General features: G+C 37.9%; 1 long non-coding RNA gene across 1 annotated transcript in view; it reads left to right on the top strand.

The window, feature by feature from the left end:
- LOC308176279 overlaps positions 1-22968 on the top strand; it is a 247241-nt gene that overhangs the window by 201587 nt on the left and 22686 nt on the right. The window contains exon 4 of the long non-coding RNA XR_013938206.1: positions 21513-21719. This is a non-coding gene — a long non-coding RNA (uncharacterized lncRNA). The remainder of the gene's footprint in view (positions 1-21512; positions 21720-22968) is intronic.

The raw sequence follows: 22968 nt of genomic DNA on the forward strand, positions 1-22968 counted from the left end.
AAGACTTTTACAACACTCTGATCTCTTCATAATGTAGAACTGATGTGTTCATTCCAGGTATGATATCAGGCACGCTTTTGGCTGAATCACAGTAAGATTTCTTAAGGTCAGTAAAAGAAAAAAAATGCTGAAAAAATGTAGCCCAGTATCTTGAAAACTTATTGACACAAGTCTAAGAATCAGTCAACTAATGCACATGAATTCTGCGCATGGTTAAATGTGCAGTCATGCAGGGCTGAAGTCATGCATGTTAACTCTTCATGTTTTTGTTCTGGTAACTTAAATCTTGCTGATGTCCAGATGAAAGTGGATTTCTTATGCATTACATAAGAAATATTTTATCAACTGTGACTGCTGAATGCTGCCTTAAGGTCTTTGATCAACATGTATAAAAATTCTAGAAAGAATCTTCTTAAAAATAATTATTAACAAATGGTAATTTTGTACATGTGCTAACAGAGAGTCTTTGAGGGCAGTTCAGCAGTCTAGAAGGTCTTTTAGGAAGCACTTCTAAGTAAGCACCATATTTTGTCATTTAGTAAGAGACTGTGACATCTTTCTAGGATGCTGTTCTTCTAGTATGCTTCTGTCACAACTTTAAAAACAAGGATGCCGAAAGGAAAAGCAACATTTGCAGAGAGTTTTAAGAGATTATGCAAGGTTTAGGTATGTATCTGCATGTTCCACACATTGACCCCTAGGGAATTGGAGATTTACTTAACCTCTTGCCTTACAAGAAACTTTCCAAATGCAACTGAGAAAAACAGCAGGTTACTTTGTGGAAAAGTCTTATATTTCATTATTATAAAGTCTGTTCAGGAGATTACAAATTCTGAAACAAAACCTCTTCACTACAAAAATTCTCTGTGGGAGACTAATAGAGAATAAAGAACATTTTGTGAGAAAGAAAAATAAAGGCAAATTTAAATTTGTCTGTCATCCTAATTAAAAGCAGGCTGTGAATTCTAGAAAAGAATTAACATTAACATTTACTTAAAAAGTAAAATGATGTTAATAGGCTGCTGATGAATTTAAAAAGAAAATACTGTACATCTACCACCCATATTTTCTGCTTAGGTGAAACGATGTCCCATTAGGACCAAAAGTCATTTATATCTCAAGGTTAGTAAGTATTTCAACAGTATAATATTCCTACTGCCTTAGAACATGAAACTTTCCATTTTATACATTAACTACTCCTGATTTTACCGATGGATTAATGTAACTTTTCAATAGGTAACAACATACAATCATAAGTGCAGGAATTATGAATCAGCCAGGTCTAGCGCAAAGTGTCCCTGCCCATGACAGGGGATTGGAACTTGGTGATATTCAAGGTCCCTTCCAACCCAAACCATTCTACGACTCTATGAAATGGACAACATTGCCAAGGTATGTCAGCCAGTTACTAGTTATATCTTACATCTTAATACAGGCAAAATCCCTTATCTTGTTTCTTAGACTCTGATGCTTTGGAGTAATTGCTGTTGGAACATAACCATTTTAGGGGATGATAATTACCACTGCATTTAGAAGATATCTTCCTATATCCCATATCTTGTAGAAGACTGCATGAAAGAAAAATTGGCATTTTACTGATACTCATAAAGGAACATAAGTTGTTATCTAGGGGAATCATCTTTTTCCGGTGATCACTCATTTAAGATGAATTACAGCAGGATTCACCATGCTGTGTCCTGGACAGAGCCCATGTTCATATCTTTGTGAAAGACCTTATTAAGGCAGTAACTGAATGATTCCTGTAAATTTTAAAAGGCCTTTTTTTTTTTTTTAAGAGTCCCTTGGATGGTAGGATAGAGGCCCAAGATGGTGAAAAAAAGTGCCACTGAATAGTTAACAGATAGTCACTTATCTTGTACCAAAAAGGTTTGATTTTTATAGCTATAGGATTTTTTTTTTCTGCTCTTAATTCCAAGCTTGTTCACAGAATACCTGGCATAAAAATTTTTCTTTCATGGTAGCATATGGCAATTTCATCTTCACACGAATACCAACAGGTAGCAGATTCAGATGATACTCTGGGTCTAGCAGTTAAGAGGCATCTTCTTTTACTGCCAGTGTGTTCGTCCTCAGGACAGGCTTTGCTTGGACAAATCCCCAGAGCCTCATAAGGCTCATGCTCAGTCAAAGCTGTGCTCTTGTTCTGTTGCCTCCAATGTGCTCTTTGTGTGTTTCGGTTTCAAACTAGATGTGCATTAGAGTGATCTCCATGCTTACCTGGATGACAGCAAGATACCTATGCGTGCCATCTTCGATTATACTCAGAAGCAATAGGTGCTTAGTTTTTTTTGTGAGACTGAGTGCTGATAGCAAAGTGCCAGCAAATGGAGATGTGGCAAACAGCTCTGCACTTCATTATCTCATAGCAGTGGTCTCTGCCTCCAGCCTCTCCATTCTGCACATTCTATATACCAGGAAAAAGGGATCTAGTTGATTCAAGAAGTAACTGCTCAGACTACAGCCCAGCCGGAGTGATCACTTGTCTTTGTTAGCGCCAGCATCAGTAATCACTGGCTGCCATGCTCATGTTCTCACTGTACTCTCATTTCATTTGAAACAGCAAGTATTAAGGCGTAAATAGAGAGGGAGAGAGAGGAAAAAAACCCTGAGATCTTAACAGTGACAGAGGAAGTTGAGGAAGTGAAAGAAAACAGGTCCTAAGAAGCTAAGCATTCATGATGTAGGTAGGGAATTGGAATCAGAAGACGTCCGTTCACCTTGCAGAGAAGGTAGCACAAAGTTGGAGCATTCTTTTGGCTTGCCATTGAAAACAGAAAAGGAACAGCAGCTCCAGTATGTCAAATATCAGTACTTGAAGTGTTGCTACAGTAATTAGCTGGAGGAAGCAAGCTAATATACATATTTGAAATTTGCTGTAGGTTACAATCTATCTATATTGACCCATGAAAACAAACAAACTGGATGAAAATCCAAACTTGCCTAAATCAGTGAATTTTCATAGAATTGTTTCTTGCATGATCCAGTATAGCATGCCATTTACCCACATCAACAGAGCAGAGGTAAGAAAGTAGCAATGACGCACATAGGGGCCTTGGGGAAACTCAGTCCTTTGGTGTTCGTAGCACCAGCAGCATGCACTGCTCTCACCTTGTCCTCTCTGCTGGGCATTCTCACTGCCAGCAGCATGCTGTTCTCCAGCCTACCTTCTCACCCTCTGACTCACTGAGCATTTTTCACCCTTTGACAGCAATGTCCCTCTTTGCTATGGAGTCACTTTTTACTGCGCCCTTTATCCTAATCAACTCCTATTTTTCACAGTCTTCCTCACATTTTCTCAATTTCATTTTTCCTACTGATGGACTTCCTCTTTCCCCTCCAACTAATCTTGTTTCATTTTTTTTCCTTTGCTGTGAAAAAGACATTGCCAAAATGTCAACTCTAATCTTGTTTCCCATTTCTAGCATGTAATTTATTAATCCTCTCTCTCCCTATTTTGCTTTTTACTGAGCAGCCTACATGCTAATACAGTTCTAGTTTTATTTTCAGATTGTCAAATAAATAATTTCACAAGTCTTAAGTGTAGGGAAAAAAAAAAGAGCTTTGAAATAATGATCACCACTGTCTTTCTGCCAAGGCACTTGCTTTTAGATCTATACAAATCACTTTATTCAAGGATGATATAGCTGTCCCATATAAGTTAAATTAATCATTGGATAGGGTATTTAAGGAGCTAAGGTGAAAAGCCAGCTGATTGGTATTTATCTGATTGGTAAAGAACCACTACATAAAATCTTCATATTACTGTAATTCTGCTCTCTTAAAAATAATGAAACACTCTTAAATTTGTATTGTTATTAGTGTTTTTTGTTTGTTTGTTTGTTTTTTCAGCAAGGGGGTTCTGTCACCTTGGTTTTTAATAAGAGTTTTGAGTGGCTTCTTGCACTGGTAAGGTCTTAGCCTTTGTCTAGCTCTCGTGAACATTTTCACTGGTTCTGTAAGTCAAAAGGAAAGAGAAAACCATAAGTTCTTTTGGAGCAGAGATGAATGAACATAAAATGCAAGCACTGATTTTTCTTTGTGCCAGGTCTGCTTTAAAGTGTAATATTATTTCTACTGATAAATGTTTTACCACTGCTGTGTTCAATGGAAAAGAATCTTTACTCCCCAGTTTAACAACTACACTGTCCTCACAGAGCCTAAGATACTGCTTATGCCCTTCTTATTTTTCGGCATGTTTGTTATGACTTTAGTCTTTTTATCAGATGTGCTGACTTTGCTATAGAGCAAAGTATAGAGCATGTGGTATAGATGCACTGTGACCTTTTCCAAATGAGCTATCTAGTGTATGCTTCTGTGACTGCACGGTAGTTTCTTACACCACTACACCAATCTGGCAGCAGAAATGCAAGCAGATATTTAACGCAACTTTCAATAACAAATTTAATTCTATAATAGCAACTTCTAAGATCTCCTAAGCCCTAGCCAGCCGTAAACCTGGTTCCTTGCCTAACAGTAGGATTTTCACCTCCCCCCTAGGTATCTGTGTTCCCAAACAATGTATGGATGGAGAATGCACAGAGAAAAGCCTGCTCAGGATATCGTTTGAGGTTTCTTTGTTACCCCAGAGTGTAACGAGGAGCCTGGCAGGTAGAACAGCAGCACTCACCCACTGCAGCTCTGTGGTCAGAGATGGCTGTCACCCCCTGCTTTAGGATTATCTGTGCTAAAGCTTTTCATGGAGTTCAGCAGTCAGTCAAGATTAGCCATTTTGTAAACCTAGGTTGTGTTAGTTTTCATAAAATGCGTTTAGAAAGCAAATGGTGTAAATATGACTCTATCACTGAGACAATTAAGCAGCTACGCACACTTAGTATCTGTCACTGTCTAGCTTTTGCAAAAGTGCTAATATCACTGATGGGCAGCAGTGCAGCTGCATGTGCAACAGCCATAGATACGGGCAAATATTATGTCAGACAGTTAAGCCCAGTATTTTAAGTACCACTGGGAATGTATAAGATATCTCTTGGTTGCTGGTTACCTCTAGGAACTTCTTGAAATGCGTGTACATGATCCTTTGCATGCAGCTATGAGCTTACTCTGCCTTTGCTCAGGACAGCCCATGACAGATTCTAAATAATCCCTCCTGGAGGGATTATTTAGAGGGATCACATGGCACTTGGAAATGACAGTATATCACAGACATATGATGCATTTGAATATGAGCAATCAGAAACTTGTGGACACTGCTATAGATGTTCTGCCTTTGGGAACAACAACAGTAAGGAAGTCTGCTACTTAAAGGAAATGAAAATGTTCTCCAGTGCCAGAAAAGTAAAAAAAATCAACAAACATCACAACCTAGTATATTCATCTGCTGCATTAATGACATCTGCAAATAACTAAGCACTCAAATACTCACTACCAATATCTGTTACCTCCTTGCAAATGTGACAGTTTTTTCTGCCAGTGTTTGTCAAGCTACCATGAGTTGCATTCATATTCCATATGGATGTGTATTTTTTCTTTGTTTTTCTTTGACATTAATGCGCTGGCAGAGATTTCTAAGTAGTAAAGGAAGGAAATTAACTTACATTTGCTGGCTTGCTAAAGTAAATTAGCTACACTTTTGACTTTTTGTGGTTTTACTCTGAATGGAAGAAGCAATAAAAATGAAATAAGGCTAATCACTGTTGTTCCATGGTTTTCTCTGTGGTGTGTTAAGAGGAGAAGAACCCATAACGAAAACCCATGAGTTCATATCTGCTTAAAACAGGTCTCTAATTAGCTTCTATAATCGATCTCTCTGCTCTAGCAGGTGAACCAGGTAATTATCTTGTTTATACTCTAGGTGAGTCACAAAATGCTAGATAGCTTTTTCTGTATCTTTAAAAGATAATGCATTTTAACAAGTGTTCCCAATATGAATGAACTACTGTCATAACCCATACCATCTGTTTCACATGCAGCAATGTGAGATCTCATTTTATTCTTTGTTACAAAGAGATTCAGACATCAAAGAGCTGTCCCTTTGACCACTGTCTCAATCAAAGGATTTTACCTAGACAAACCTTTACTTCCCATTATGATTTCAGTGCTGCAGCATATCAGGTGTTTCCTGGAATGAAGAGGAGGAATCCAGTCACCAGTGCTTTTTCTAAGGGCCAAATCACACCACTATTCACTTCCCATGGGCCTTTTGAGTAGCACAGAAACTCCAAACTCACCAGTTAATTAGGGGTCAGTTACTTAGGGCCCAAGGCTTTGCAGACAGACTGTGGCACACTATACAATGTATGGCTTTTATTCAGTGTGATGTGGCTATCTGTCACCTTCTAGATGGTAAAGTAGAGATATGTTGGTTAAATACATGGTTAGAATTAACTTACATAGCACTATCTCAGTATGCTTAATTGCTCACAGAAAATACCTGAATCTCACCCATTTTGTGTGTTCTCTATTTTCATGTTATTCAGTCTGTGCTCTGTTTACATTAATAGAGATATTTCTCTTTCTTGTAGGTTGTTTTGTAGTAAGCTCTACAAAGTATACAAAGGAATAATCCCTTCTGGCAACCTTCAAATGGTCACAGCCAGATTTGAGGCCTATGACCAGTAGCAGTAATAATGGTACATTTGCAAAGAAAAGACATAGAGTGCAGTTCTTCCTAGTATAATGTGGAAGTGTTTCTCTTTTTTGTACTAGCAAAGAGGCTTCTTGCTTATGTTGAATGGCTGAAATATGAGACTACATATTTTCTGTAATCATTAAAACAATGGTGTTCCAGCTTCTCCCCAAGCTAAACATAATCCTGTCATGGGCATGCCCCTTTTCCACTTCTCCTTGATAGCTGAATTTAAAATTCCCATAAATAAGTTTTTTTTTTCTTTTTTTTTTTTTTCATAGACTTGTCCCCAGCAAATTTAGTTTCAAGGTCTTTTATTTCTGTTTCTAAAGTAATTATCCTCTGGGCCTCTTCCTTTCTTCCTGGTATGATGCTAGACTAATTATTCTTCTCCTAATGAATGCCTGAAATGGATCCCATATGGTAGCATATGTGCCTTCAGATGGAAGCTTCGTTTGAATAAAATAAGGAAATTCTTCTCTTGGGGCTTTCTTAAATTTTTCATTCTGTAACAATGATGAGTGAAATCTGTGTCTTGGGGATAGAAGCAGCCAACTTGCTTTCTGTTACACTTCGAGCTTTCTCTAAACTGGAGATTTCCATGACGCTCTCTCTCTTGCACAATGGCCATTCATAGCTATGAACTCTTACACTACTTTGTCACAAAGAATTCTTGAATGAGTCGAAGCCTCATTACATTTGATCTGAAAGCCATTTTTGTTCCCTCAAAAATTACTCTGTGCAGCATCATTTCCCTTACAGAAGTTCTTCGTCACCTTTCTCCTGACGTACCCCACAGCATGCATTGGCTTTTTTATTGCTTAGGACTCAAGCCACACAGTAACTTTTCTACACAATTACCTAAGAAATACGAGATTAATCCCAGTTTATTTCTTTGTGCAAGATGACTTGAACCATGGTTCCCAGCAGAATTCTTTACCAAAATACCACGTATTCTGTGGTGCGTGCCAATTTTGGTGTCTTCATAAGAACAAATATATTAAACATGTCAGTGTAAAAGGAAGGTTTTGAGGTCTCAGCATTGTAAGCCCTGCATTGGCACTGACAGCATCAGAAAGAACAGTTGCTACCTATTTTTGGAACTGCGGTGTAAGTTTGAATTCCAATCACCATCCAAAGTGTTAACAAATATGTTAGTAACAGTAACAAATTTTTTTGTTGTTGCTTAAGATGCATAATTTTTCTATTGATTTAATCCCTCCCTCCCTCCCTCCCTCCTTCCTTCCTTCCTCTCTCTCTTTTTTTTTTTCTTTCCCCTGTATCACTTAATGCTTCATTTATGGAAATCTCTGAGATGACATTTTGTTCTTAAACTGAAAATATTTTTACATATTCTATTTATACATATACATGTCCAGTCTAAATCTCCCCTAGCACAACTTGAGACCATTTCCTTGCATCCTATTGCAGAAAAGAGACCGACACCTCCTTGCTGCAACCTCTTTTCAGGTAAGAGAGTGATGAGAGCTCCCCTCAGCTCCAGACTGAACAGCCCCAGTTCCCTCAGCTGCTCCTCATCTTGTTTTCTTGTCCCTTCACCAGCTTCGTTGCTCTTCTCTGCACACGCTCAAGCAACTCAGTGTCCTTACAGTGAGGGGCCCAAAGCTGAGCACAATACTCGAGGTGCGGTCTCACCAGTGCTGAGTACAGGGGGACAATCCCTCCCCTAGCCCCGCTGGCCACACTACTTCTGATGCAGGCCAGGATGCCACCGGCCTTCTTGGCCACCTGGGCACACTGCTGGCTCACGTTCAGCTGCTGCCGACAAGCACCCTCAGGTCCCTTTCTGTCGGGCAGCTTTCCAGCTGCTCTTCCCCAGGTCTGTACTGCTGCATCGGGTTGTTATGACCCAAGTAAGCACGCAGGCCGGTTGCCGTGCCACTGGACTCAGCCCACTGATGTAGCCTATGCAGATCCCTCTGCAGAGCCTTCCTACCCTCAAGCAGCTCATCAGCCCCTCCTAGCTTGGTGTGGCCTGCAAATTAATGGCCTGAATCAGTCTGAAACAGGGCAATGGTTTGGTACTGATGCATAAAAGCTGTGCTATAACTGAGGTATTTGTAGAGCAGTAAAAGTGAAATGTTGTTTAAAAAAACACTGGTTCTGCATAAACTTATTTTAGCAGTGTAGCACTTGAATCATACTAATTGCTTGTGAAAACATAATTATTTTATCTTGTGTATGTATTTGTTCTTGCTGTCAGAGAAACAATGGGGAAATACTGTATTGATTTTTGTTAGAACATTTGATCCCAAGTTGATAAAGAAAAGGACAGTAACTAACTGTGCCACTATTAATATTGAGCACTACTCAGATGTAAAAAATCCAAGCACTGTACCTCCAGCAATGTATGAACCTGCAGTCAGGGAGAATGTTAGAATACGAAAAAATGCCTGGTTTTAAGAAGTACTACAAGGTCTTAGTTTCTGTTTAAATGGAAGGAGTGTTTGCCTCTGGGTGGTCTCATCCTGAGAATATCAAGCCAACAGCTTTGCAAAACACATACTGTACTTCTGTGAATAAGCTTATTTCTGACTTGCTGGCATTTTCTTGTTTTCTCTTCTATGAATGAATAATTGTTAGCATTCCAATAACCCAGCTCAGGCTTGAAAAAAAAAAAAAAATTAACCGTCAAAAAGATCCTGGCTCCTCTAAAAATCTGTAAGCTTGCACATTCTTGTAAGGCATAATACTTGGTTTGGATTTGTTCTATTTTGCTCCATTTTGTCCTATTCTGTACAGAATTTTCTGATTTACTTGTGAAGATTTCTAACAGACCAAACCTGGAAGAGTCCCCAGTGATCTGTTCAATAGCTTGTGTCCCCTACCTGACTTTCAATCACTCGCTACAAATAACCAAGGGAACATAAACCATTTTAGGGGATAATAATTTATCTTTTGCAGAACAGTTGGTTTCTTTTCTTTCACTAGCTCAATGCAGTGACCATACAGAATACTTAATTCATAGTTCAGACAGCAGTTTCTTGTTCAGCTTTCTTATTAAAGTCACAGTGTTATTTTCTGACAGGGCAGTATTTGCACATAGAAGCTTGATGAAAGGGCAGTAATCAACAGGGTTAGGGGAAAGGGTCATTTCTTATCCATATCACAGTGCTGGTTGCTTTCCACACTGGAAGTTGCTACTGAACTCCCTTTTCAACAAGATATACTGCTGAAGGTAATAAATAACTCTGGGAATCTGGGATGCAGTAGCTTTTCTTAGAAAAACAAAGCCAAAGTTTTCAGTGTTGGCTACTTATAATTAGGCCCCTAAATTCATTGTTAAGTACCCAAAACAAATTGCTATGATGATGAGAAATTCCACTTACCCACAAATCTAATTTTGACAATGCAAGCTGCGAGTACTCAGAGCTTTGCAGAAGCAGACCACTCTGATCTTTGTAATCAGATATGGCATTTTGTCTCTACTTAAATCTATCCAGGAGCTATGTTTCAGGAATATCATTCTGGCAATATCAACTGCAGGACACTGTCATTTTCTTGACAATATTAGAAACTTTCTCTTCTTTTCCCAAGACAGAGTTTTGTTCACTCACTGAGCCCTAGAGTCAGGAATTTCAGTAGTTAGCTGTACCAAGTGGACGGGTGCAAAGTCAGCAATACTCCCATGCTTCACGGTACCAGTTCTGACCCAACATTTAGGGGCCAGAATTAGGGAGCTATAAAGGCATTCAAAGTGCACCTAGATGTCTTGAATATGGAAATAGTTAAGCATAATGTAAACTAGGGAGCTAGATTCCACTGCCTTTCAGCAGGAGCTAATTGCCTAATCTGCTTTATCAGTTTTGAAAGTGCTGTGAGGGCAAGAATCAGAAGAGGTATCTGGATATTCATACTGCTGATGCACCTGATACTGCAGGAGAAAATTTCAAAAGCCAACCAGTCAAGTTCTCTTGAAAGCTAGGTACTAGTTTCAGCTTCCAGCCTCCCATCAGGAACCCACAGTAGTTACTTAACTAAGTCTCTTCATATGAAATTGGCATAACTTTGCTGCTGGATAGAAAATATCTACCATTCAGGCTAAGCTTATTTCCTAGCACTTGAGAAGGGTACATCTGCCATCATTATACACTTAAATCCCTTTAGGAGTCTTGACTTTTGTGCTATCATCAAAATCCAAAGGCCTATGTATTGGAGTTGCTTTGCCCACTGCAGGTGTGGTACGTCACTGAGAGGGAATGTAATCACCTGCATCTAATAAAGCGCCAATACAATATGAAAAAGACAAAAAGAAAAACTTCCACAAATTTGATGTTTTTATTTTCTCATGTCCTGGGTATTATAAGCCCAGGAAGAGAAAGTAGTGAAGACTGTCCTAATGTTTACCAATTCCACTTCATTTATTAGCAATCTAATATAGGAACATAATTATACTGTACTAATAATTCTGCAATGTCATGAGCTCTTTTACAGCTCTGTAGCTACAATATAGTCTTTTAAATTTTACTATTTCTTTCCCTTAACTGGTCATCTGGTGCATGTTGTCACCTGGTAAGAAGCATACAAAGAAGCAAAGAATTTTGAAAAGTTCCAAGCAGTACTCTCAAGCACTCTTGCAGATTTTCTGTCTGACACTTTATATTTAAAAATTAATCTAGAGCACCCCCACAAAAAAAATCTATTTCACTTGTTTAACAAAATGGAGTATTGATTTGCCAAAGCCTAAACAAAGCAGCCTACATGATTCATTGATCAAGAATTTGGGCTCAGTCCATGTGATCATTAACTTCTTTGTCAGATGCATTCATTTATTCATAAGCTTTGTTTATGGCAGGCCTCTTTTACAGGCTTGTTGCAAAATAACAAAACCCAAATGCCTTGTCTGCCTTCCATATCACTGAATACAGCAGACAAAACAGAAGGTGCTATTATCTTCAAAGATTTCACGAGCCTTTTGAAGAATCTGGGAACTCTGGAGGCTTTCATATAAGTCCAGTCTTCGGTATGATTGCGGAACTATATATCATGAGTATAAAATTCTCCAAAGAAAGAAACCCCTTGTGCTGCCATGTGGGAAACCTACAAAATTTGAGGAAGTCACTAGCTGAACTATCAGGAGCTCCAGATACATTTGTGATGTTGTTCAGGAAATGCTGGTTGCATGACCTAAAGCCATTTTTTTCAATGGACAACTGTTGCAATAAAATGCTTGCTGGAAACTTCAGATGCACAGTTTAAAGGATTATAAAACAAGATCAGGTTAAAACCTATGGCTTAATCACAAATTGAAAACTTTCAGCTGTTTCTCAGTACATTCTCTCTGGTTTAAAGCAATCAAGGCAACAACAGGCAAAAGAGTTCTGAATTCTCTTTTTTTTTTGGAATGTGGCACTGTTTTAAGTTCCAGACTTCACTGTGCTGTATAGCTTAATAGTAGGCAGGAGATACTAACAATGAAAAATGAGTCCTTATAATCAATAGCTGAGTATTTGCTGTGCTTCATTAATCCTGTATCAAAGAGTAACATCACAGTCATGAAGCAGTTATTACAGGGTAACGTAGGGTATGAGCTTACATGGAGTTAAACACTCTGTGGTAACTGACAGGGTTCAGCATCTTCCCTGAAACACACACAAGTTAGGTGACCCCTCAGCGGAAGATGGATAAGCTCTACTGCCTCTGCCGTGAGGTGCTGTGGGTTAAAAGCATGCTCAGAGACAGTCATCTCAAAAGAGCTGGCATGTTCACTCACTTAGCTTGTCATAATTTCGCTGTAAGCCTATCTCCGTAGTGTGCAGCTGTCAACCTTTTAACATCAAAAATGAAAATAATGGGAAAAGAAGATGAAACAGTTTGTGATTTTTTTTGGTCCTGTTTAAAGAAAGAATAAAGTAATCTCACTCTCAGTAATTTATACAACTGAAGTCTAATTTGCATGTTGGATGGGCTATAATGCAAACTGGAATGCATTCTGACTTTGGGAGCCTAGTAATCTCTGTGGATGTGGAATTAAGTCTTTCCGTGTTTCCACTAATTCTTGCAAGGAGAGTAATGGAAATCCCACTATCCAAATCAGGACATTACAGAATAAATACCATGAAGCAGTACTGCAGTAAGAAATACTCTGAAGTTTCTCCACAAATTTTATGCACTGGGTTTTGAATTAAACAATGTGTACATAGTTGGTACATAGTTGTGGTGACACGAACAGAGAATTTAGTAGCTCGGTTTTAATATATTTGTGTAGGAGCAATGAACTTTATCCTAATCAAACTTAGTATGGCTTCTAAGTCAAAACTGCTGATTAAAGAGCAGTTAATTAAGAGTTGAGTGTCCTTCCATGCTGGGCATCCATCTCAAACCTCAATGACACATTCTCTCTCAGAAAATATAGGGACCTGCTCTTTAAAAATGGTAAACTCATACATATCTCCTGCTAAATGCAAGCTCAGTCAGGCTGATTACACCATACTCTTTATCAGATATAGGCTGATTTTAGACCCGAGTCTGGCATAAGTGCTGATTTTGTGCCAACAATGAAGCAAAAAGCAGTCTCACAATTTGCCCAAAGCAAAGTTCTTGCACAGTCTGCTCTATTATCGATACGAGTCACAAACCTTTTGTGCAGTGAGATCACATTGCAAATATTTTTATGCTCTGCAAAATTGATTTGGTTTAACTTTTTTTCTTAAATTCAGACTATTTATTTTTGGACAGAGACAGTCATTTATTATATGCAAAAACTAGGATCATGAATATGTACAATGTATTCTCTGCATATACAAAATTTATACACACGTATCTGCTAAAGCAGGCTCAGGGAACAGAAAAAAGAAATTAAAACATTTGCTTAATAGTAATGTTATATATGTATATATACATTTTTTCTGTTTGCAAAATATTTGCATTATGTTTTCTTTCAGTTATAGACTGAATTTGTACCACAAGGAATAGGCTGTAAATGGATGCACAATAGCGGGCTGCAATGGATAATTTCATTTAGGCACAGAATTACAAAGTAGCAATTTTTAACTTCAACTAGATTACACATTTACTAAACCTTCCATAAATTCATCATTTGGCTGAGTCACATTGAGAATTGTTTTAAATAAATCTATGTGAAAATTAAATTTAAGTTGAAAAGTAGCAGGAAAAAGCTGTATAGTAAGTACTTCATTTGTTGTTATAAGACTGTTTGGAAGGAATACAAATGCACTTCAAAATGTAAAGAGCATAATTATTTTTCTCCAGAAGCTGAATGAAATAGAGCAGCTTCTGCCCATATAATATTTGATATGAATTATCCTCATAAAATTCAAGTTGTGTTTTTTAAATTAACTCTTTTCTTGATGTAAAGTAAGTTTCCAAATGACTTCTCCATTTCTTTGTTTTATTATAATGGCCAAACACCCCATAGGAATTGTTTTAGCTGAGCAGACCTGTAATTTAGCTTCTCCATCATACTCCTTTTGGCTGTGGACACTAACAGATGTTTCACAGAAATTTCAAAAACCTATTTATTAACAAAATGTGAGGGGAAGTCACACAGGTCATGGGCAAAACCCTAAACCTGAAAGGACTTTAAAGAGGTCACCTAGTCCATTGCTCTGCCTTGGATTATTGATCCACTGAGAGGGGAAATTTCATTCTAACCCCAACACAAGATCTTACTCTTGGGGTCTGTTTCTCTTTCTCTCTTATCTAACACAACTGTAGATGTGCATGTTACACATATAATGTCTAATCCTTTACAAATCCTATACAGAATTAGTGTATTGTAGATGACTGCAAAAGATCTGGAGTGCCGTGTCATAATTTATTGCTAATAGATGACTGCTGGGATTCTGAGACGTTTTGTATTACTTGGGTTTGGTCAGGAACATCAGCAGGAAGGAGGATATCGTTCCAGACAGCCATCCATCAAGTGACACTTAGGGGCTGTTAAGAAACAACGTCAGAACTGCTAACTTTAATGACTCTATGTCCTTTCCCAGACAGCCTATGAAACTTGTTCTGACAAGAAATGATTAAGGACTCTCACCAAAAAAATACCGAAAAAGAAAAAAAAATAGAAAAACAAAGCAAGTTTTAAAAGAGAGAGGTTTTTAAGAGGAGAGAGAGGGGGGCCAGTCTTTGCCACGCAGTGGTGCACTGAACAACTGTGCAGGAGCTGGTTCCAGAACGTAAAGCAGTATGTTTACATCAACATGGTGCTGGGCTGCCTAATGTGTGCTGCTGAGAGGCAGATGGTCTCAGCTCAGAGCTAGCTCTGTGCTACCACAGCAATACACCGGTCGGAGTTTGAACTAGCATCCTCCACAGTGCCGTGCAGTGCTGTACGACAGCACCAGCTCAGGTGAATGCTTCTTCATCTGCCTGTTGGCTCTCTGTGAAGTTTGCATGGGGGAACCAGAATAACGAATTTAGGATATCTGGAAAAGCTATCCCTACTTGGTCTACCAGCTTCCTTCCAATGCATAAATCAGTGTTTACAAATATCCCCTCCAATTTTATTTCCTTTTTTTTTTTCTTCTTTTTATCTTTAAAGATCTATGCCCAAAGCCAAGTGCAAAATAAAGAATACTTTAATTCTAAAAATGCTTTTCTGGATTGACCATGCACAGACTTCTGAATGAAATTTAACCTGCAGGGTAAAAGTGATAAATATCCTATGTATTGTAGCCCAGGGCATGATCTAAAAATGAAAAAATGTACATTCCCCTCGAAGGAGCCCTGATAGCCAGGGGTATGCACTGCACAAGGGAGACACAGATGTAGTCAGTTACAGTCTGTGTAACCACGATGCTGTATCATGAATGACGATGGGCAGCTAGGCTGTATGTTAATAAACTGTTTGCTTTTGTGGGTTTGAAGTGTACTGCCTTTCCAATTCACTGAATATCCTTTTTTTACTATAAGAAAGTTTAAACAAGAATTTTTGTTTTACCCTGTCTGTGTCACTCATAATTTTGTATAATTCCATCATCTTCGCCTTCCTTTATCACAATTGTTACTTACCCTTTTTGAGACAGTTCTGATCTCAGTGCCTATGGATAATGACATTTCTGTGGTTGGATACAATTTTAAATAATATTGTTCAGGTTCTATTCTTAAGAGAGATGAGACTAAACTCTTCAGAGACTTCGGTTTAAAAATAAAATTGTGCCAAAGAAAATGCATGTATTAAATGCCTACTTTATAAAATAAGTTATTGCCTTTGGAAAAGAAACAAATGCAAATTCTAGTTACTGTGTTTGAAAGAGGTGACAAGAAGAAGTGCCAGCATCTTGGCTCATGTTGCTGTTTTATTGTCACAAATTGTTAGTTACATTTGAAAATTATGGATCTCTCTCATTGTGAAAGTTGTGTCTGCCAGTTGGTGCCTGTACACTACAGTGGGTTTACCCAATTAGCAGAATTTCCCATGCAGGACCCAGAATAGCTGTGCATGCATCCTAAACGTTACCACAGCTGAGGTTCATCCTGGGACTCTGGTGGTCTGGAAACAACTGCTTTTCCAGGTAAGCTAAATGCAAGAGAAGCTGTACAAAGCATGCCTCAGTGGAAGTCAGCCTTGGCACGTCTAATCTAGCTGTATTTGCCTATAGTTCTCTCTGGCAGGCATAGTCTGCCTGAATCACAAACAAACTGTGCAGCAGACAGAACAGTATTTTTAACCCCAGACCACTCATGAAATGGAATAGGTCATGGAAACAATGACATGTAAGTGCTGTTTGTAATCTTCATCATTGCCCATCTCAAGCTATTTGCATCTCTCTTCTGGCACTCACCCAAGTGTAACTCACCTTATGCAGAGCTGTAGCGTATTCAAGCCACATCTGAGGCTCACACGAAGATGACAGGAGGGCCACCAGGTAACTGCTTTATGGAAAAACATCTGAGGGACTTAAGAGACTGATTTCATGTATGAGTTCAAAGTAAAAGAAGAGGCATGAATGGAGAAATAGCATTCCTGAGAAAACACAAGCAACTGTAGTTCTCTGTCTGCCACTGGATTCAACTGTGCGTTACCTATTCTGGGCTTCATTAAGTGGCAGTAACCTAGTGTATGCTAAGTACACCAGCAATAATGCAGGGCCACGGACCTTTCCATATCTTTTTGCCTTATTGCTGTATATAGATTTCTGCACTTTTCTAGTGCAGGTAAGTAGACATAGCACATTTTAATTGAGCAACAGTCTAGAGAATATACTGAACTTCAGCTAAAAGCTATTATGGGAGAACCCATCAGAGCATAATATATATAATAAGAACGAAGTGTCTGTCACCTTTATAAGTAGATGGACAGAACGTAATCACTAGAAAAATAAAAATATATGTAAAAAAAAAAAACACACTAACTTTCCCTTAGCTGTAGCTAGCAATGCACATATTCTCCCTTCCTTTAAAAATCAAGTAAGTTTTGTAGGTAAATTTTTGTTTCTCTAGTAGGCAGTGGAAATGATCACTTTCTATATAAAGAGAAACAAAGTCACTACAGCCCTCCTAATCAGGGTTTGATGATCTACAGATCATGGCAGGCACTGCTTTATTAATTAGTCCCAAGTTAACACAAACAACTTCGTTCACAGAACCATTCCAATAATAAGTAAGTGCTGGGAAACTGCTAAACTTCATCAATATCTGTCACTTATTTTAAAGGCTTGAGGAGCATCCAGATATGTTAATATTACTTTGAAAAAATGTGATTAATTTTATTTTAATTTATTGTAACCTCTGCAAAGCAGTCATATTCAAAACATTTATTTTTAAATATTTTGTCTTTAAAATTAATTTATTTTATCAAAAGGAGTATAAAAGCCTTATGTAGTTGAACTTGAAATGATGTATTTTTGTATTGTGCGTGACTCTTCAAAATTATTCTTTTTTTCTTTAAAATATATATTTAGCTCTTTCTGATATTATGTTCTTAAAAAAAGTCTCTATTTTTTCCTTTAAAAAGAGACACAATAGACTTTTTTTTTTTTAATGAGGATAAATATAAAATAGGATATGAAGCATTTTGGTTAACAAAATGGCATATAATGCAATTACTATGTAATTTATTAAAGTATTCTGGGAGTGGGGGAAAGGTTTTTTGCTGCTCAAAACATTTCCCTTTTATTCTTCCCTAATTTTTGTCTTAAATAGTTTTGTGGTTAAGATACCAACCCAAGCCATTCATTATTCACCCACATCTAGGTATGGATGCTCTGGAAACAAGCTAGGACCCCCATTTTAAACAGATCTCCATTGTTCTATACTTTTCATTAGTGAACAGTTGCGTTTGTTATGTTCTGAGGAGTCAATGTTTTATATGCCCGATGTCTCATTTTATCTAAAATGTGGGCTCTAAATGAACACTTCCATTTGTGGCATCTGTTGTGTTTCCCACTCCAGCCACCCTGTGTGTCCCTCCTGCTGGGAGAACCTGAGGTGACACAGTTGCTGCTGGCAGTGTCACTGTCTGCTTTTCATCCAGAAAAATGAGTTCTGTGTCTTAAACACCCTAAAGGAGGCTGAATTGGATGTTTTGTGTCATTCTGAATTTTACTCAACCAGCAAAGGTTTTTCCTTCTCTATTCCCTTCATACTAGCGAGAATGTTACTCAATACCAGTATTTCAGAAAGGCTCTCATGGGAAACACGGCGAATGAGATCAATGCAAAATTGCAAAACTCTGGGATCCACCATTCTAGAAGCATTGATTTTACAAGGAAAATGATAAGCTGAGTTACATGTCATTTTCAGCATTTCCTGTTATAAACTTTCTTATTTTCAAGGACTTAAGATAAAAAGGGCTTCTGGATGTATTGGATATATAACAAAATGAGGCTTTAGCAAAACAGATTGAACATTTTGGGGACCTGAAGTGAGTGAGATTTACTCCTGTGTATAACAGTGACCAAGTTCCCTAACAATCCCTTATATACTTACGGTAAAAATAGCACCTGCTAGGGAGTCAGCAGAAGCAAGAAATGAATTTAAATGTTAGTATGTTTAAGTACAGATCTCAGCAAAACAATGATTACCTGCAGCTTTTGGAGACATGCAAACCTTTATTGTGGTCAGACGCTACTGACAGAAAACAGAATATCAAAGATTTTGTTTTGTGCTCCTTCAGCGTGCACTTGAGGACCCGTGAATTTTAAAGCATCTTTGCTTCGTGAAAAAAAACTCGTTGAGCTGTCTGACCATAATTTGTTCAACATGTGCTCTGGTTGGTCATGCTTCCCACCTTTCACCCAACCAGTCTGCTAAAGGATAGGGGCGATCAGTGTATTAACCACTCGGCTCTAGAAAGGTAGTAAGGAACTTCCATCAGCTGAGCTGCCATAAAGGGCCAGTGCGTGCGTATGTGCACTCCAGCCTGCCTCCCCAGGTAAAATGCAACAGCCTATTCCTCTGAGGTTTTCCCTACCTTATATTAATTCAAAAGAAGGGAAGGCTATTAGCAAGCACATGAGCTGTTACTAACAGCTACAAGATTCAGGAGGTGCACAGTAACTTCTTAGGCCAGTGTAGCTCAGTTAAATGAACTGCAGTTAAATGTCTGAAGCCCGTGGCTGGTGTTGGAAATCCATGTCTTTGGAAATGTGCTCTCCCCACAATAAACAAACAAACAAACAAACATCCTAACAACCCAAAACAGAGTAAAGAAACTTAAGTTTCTCAGACCTATTAAATGCTGTTGTTCTCCGTTCATTCAAGTTAATTTGAAGCAGCTTGGCTCATTTAAAAAGAATAAAATTAGATTGGAGGTTTGAGCTCTGATACACTTGACATATTTTGCTGTGATAGGGAGGTTTTTCTTCACAGAAGTTTAATTGCCCCACATGCAACACTGAGGATAGACTTTCCAGGTCAAGGTCAAGATTCATAGATGGTGAACAAAAGAGCCTTTCTCTGAATTAGTTCTTGCCCTAAAGACAATAAAATATCTCTCTGGAGTCCATATGGGAATACTATTGCAAAGACCAGATTCTATTTTTTCTATTAGTAATAAAGAAAAAAAAAACTGTTTCAGTACAAAATGCTCATTTTTAATTTCATGAGAACTCTAAAATGTAGTATTAGAGGAATACAAGAGTGGTAATCAGTGGTAACTGTTTTTATCCAGTTCTCAGAACAAAGCAGATTGCAGGAGCTCTGTTTTGAATTAATTCCTGTGTTTTAGGGTATCTATATTTTTTCTCCCACCCAGGAAAGTGTTCTAACTATGAGCCTAGACTGCAAAGGGGTGCACCTGCTCCCTAATTAGTATGTCATGCAAAATAAACTCTTTCCCTAAAAAGACTGAGAAAAATGCTCTCTTGCATACTTACAGATATACACATAGTGCAACATACAGTGGTGATGAAGCACTCTTTAGAAAGACAGATAAGGATTTAAATTTGAATTTCAATTCCCTGGATAGAAGAAGCTGTGAACTGAAGTACTCTACCTCTTCAGTGAGTAGTTTAGCTACTGAGAAAAATGAGGGGAGAAGAGGAAACAGCTACTTTTTAGCCATCTGTTTAAAAGAAAGAATTTTTACATTTATTTTTGTCAAAAGACACCGTGAAAGATGGTGAGCATTTCTCCCTACCTTAAGTCCACAGAAGGAGGTGTTATTTAAGACATAGCTGATCCTTCAGGTTTCTGAATGGGTACCTTAACTGGCCCTCTGCACATGCTTGCATTTGCATTCCAGTTCTTTATGTTCTCCATAAAAGCTAACCTGAAAAGGAAAAAGGAAAATCAAATTATTTGTTCTGAATTCTTCATGAAAAACGTTTGTTTTTGACTAATACTAATATGGAATGCGGTTAGGTGTCTTCTGGAAAGAAGCTCAAAGTCTTTTGAACATGATATGCTCACGACTGCAAATAAAAGTACAGACGTGATGGCTGATTCAGGACAAAAGTTCGTTTTCCATATTCAGTCCTAATTCTAAAGTTGCATAAATTTAGATGTTGCCCTGCACCTGCATAGAGCCCCAATTCCAGGGTCACTATACATATAGGGTTACCCAAGTAAGACGATATAGTAAATTTATTCATTGTATTTCTTCTTGTACAGCAAATTTTTATGACACTTAAGACTGAATCAGATGCTCTTTCATCTCTTGATACAATTCCTTTAAATACCAGCAAACACAGTGTTCACTGAGTAGCATATTTGTGTAAAATATGGTATCATTATTGTCACAGAATAAAAATATCAACTAAAGTAATTGTATAGCCTTTGAATAAACACAGGGCTTGCTATTTTCTCATATCACTTAGTAAAATTGTTCATCCTCCTTAGCTAGAAGCAGAACATAAATGCTTATGAAGCACTAATACAATCTTACTGAAAAAAATGCATTTACTCTCAGCTTGGTAACAGTGTTAAGTTATGAAAGTATAGAAAAGGAATTTATATTTGGGCTAGATTGTCCTGAGAAGTAGCCGATGCCCCATCCCTGGAGGTGTTCAAGACCAGACTGGACAAGGCCCTGGACAATCTGGTCTAGTGGGTGACATCCCTGCCCATAGCAGGGGAGGGTTGGAATGAGTTGGTTTTTAAGGTCCCTTCCAACCCAAACTGCTCTATCATTCTGTGGTTCTATGATAGATTGCCAAAAGCATCTTCCTGAAAATCCAGGAGAATTTCTCCTTTCTAAGTATGGCTGGTGCTTGTGAAAAGGTAATGGGGTGTACAGAGTTGGAGCTAAAGTCATCTGTCACGTCTGGAAGGTCAGAGGGTTCCTCCTGATTGTCAGTGCCAAACTGAAACCAAATGCTAAGAGACAAGCACAGTCTCTCACTGTCTGATGAGCTACTTGTTGGAGAACAGACCCACCCACACCCCCCCCCGACCACCACAGCAGGTTTTTTTTCAAAGCACCATATAAATACCATCTAGAAGTGTTACTACAACTAACTTTATTCCTTTTTAACAGATGGAGATTCTTATGCATTTTATGGAAATAGCACAGCTATGACTTGCCATCAGTTCAGCCAGCAGTCAAGCAAAGAATGGAGCTCAGTTTTGCAAAGTCTGTCCAGGAATATATCTACTAGATTGCTTTACCCCTGAATGAGAAGTTTGCCTTCATTTTCTTACTAAGATTTGGTCTGGAACCAACTAGCAACTGCAGCAGTTTCTGGTAGGTAATATTTTTGACTAGATTAGAGTCAATGACTTACAAATGAGAACCTTTTTATTCCATAATAGAACAAAAGGCATTATTTCCTGGGAAACAAAATCTGTGCATTTATCTATTTAGTGTGTTTACTTGGATTTTATATTTAGATAAAAGAGGCATTTCAATTTTATAGTGTATCTACAGCATGGTACGTTGAATTCTCAAAATTTAATCATGTACTAGTTATGCTTTATGTCTGATTAAAGATGATAGATTTTAATGGTTTAGTATTGAAGGTCAAAGATTAAGTCACTATTGGTAGTTTCTTGGCACCATAAGACCTCTACCTATTGATGAAACACTTTGAATTTTCACTGGAATCTTAATAACTTGTCCTAGTGGTTGGAAGATTCACAGAAAATTAGAGTCCTAAATATTACTGAGAAAAAGCTGTTTACTTGGGAGGAAGTTTTCAAAGATACAAATTGAGAGACTGGCATCTCTCTTTCCCCTCCATTTTCCATTGTCTTCATTGACAGATAATCTCAAATTGGCTTTGTATGAAGCCAATGGGGTACAAAGGTAAGTTTTAACTTTTTAGGACAGTGTTTCAACTATAGTGACTATTACTTGACATATGCCATGAAAGCAATGAAGTCTGTACTGGACTTTTTTATTTTACTGGGAACTGGGGAAGCACAGGCTCACTCTATGGGGTTTGCATGTTCATATGTATTACGCAAAAACAATATCAGCAGGCTTCATTTCAGTGTTTTAGTAAATGCTATAAAGCAGCTACTGGAATACTCAAATTAGATCAGATGTTATAATGCCAAACTCTCATCCCAGCAGAGTACAACATTAAAAAAAATGGTTACTTTTGTTTTTAATTTACCACTCTATGGATGAGAGAAGTCCCATCTGCTTGCTTTATTTTTAAATGAAAACATAAATGTTGTCCTGTGGTGACATTAGGCTAGATATTACGTAGAGATACAGACTCCAAGCAGTTAAAATTTACATTTAACAAATATGTTTTCTTACATGCAACCATCTGCATGATAAAACCAATGAATAAGTTTGTGAAGCTAGCGTAAACAGGATTCAAAGTGACCCACTTTTATGCCACTGTGGGAATAAAAATTACAGAATTTTAAGTAAGCTAGAACCAAAATTTTTCCTATGGGAGAAATCTGGTCACACTGGTTAAAGTGCAAATCAACTGCTGGAATGAATTAGATCTGAAGATAGTAGCAATTCAGCATGACTA

Source organism: Anser brachyrhynchus (assembly GCF_964034855.1).
Source record: "Anser brachyrhynchus genome assembly, chromosome: 12".
In the NCBI taxonomy this organism is placed as follows: Eukaryota; Metazoa; Chordata; class Aves; order Anseriformes; family Anatidae; genus Anser; species Anser brachyrhynchus.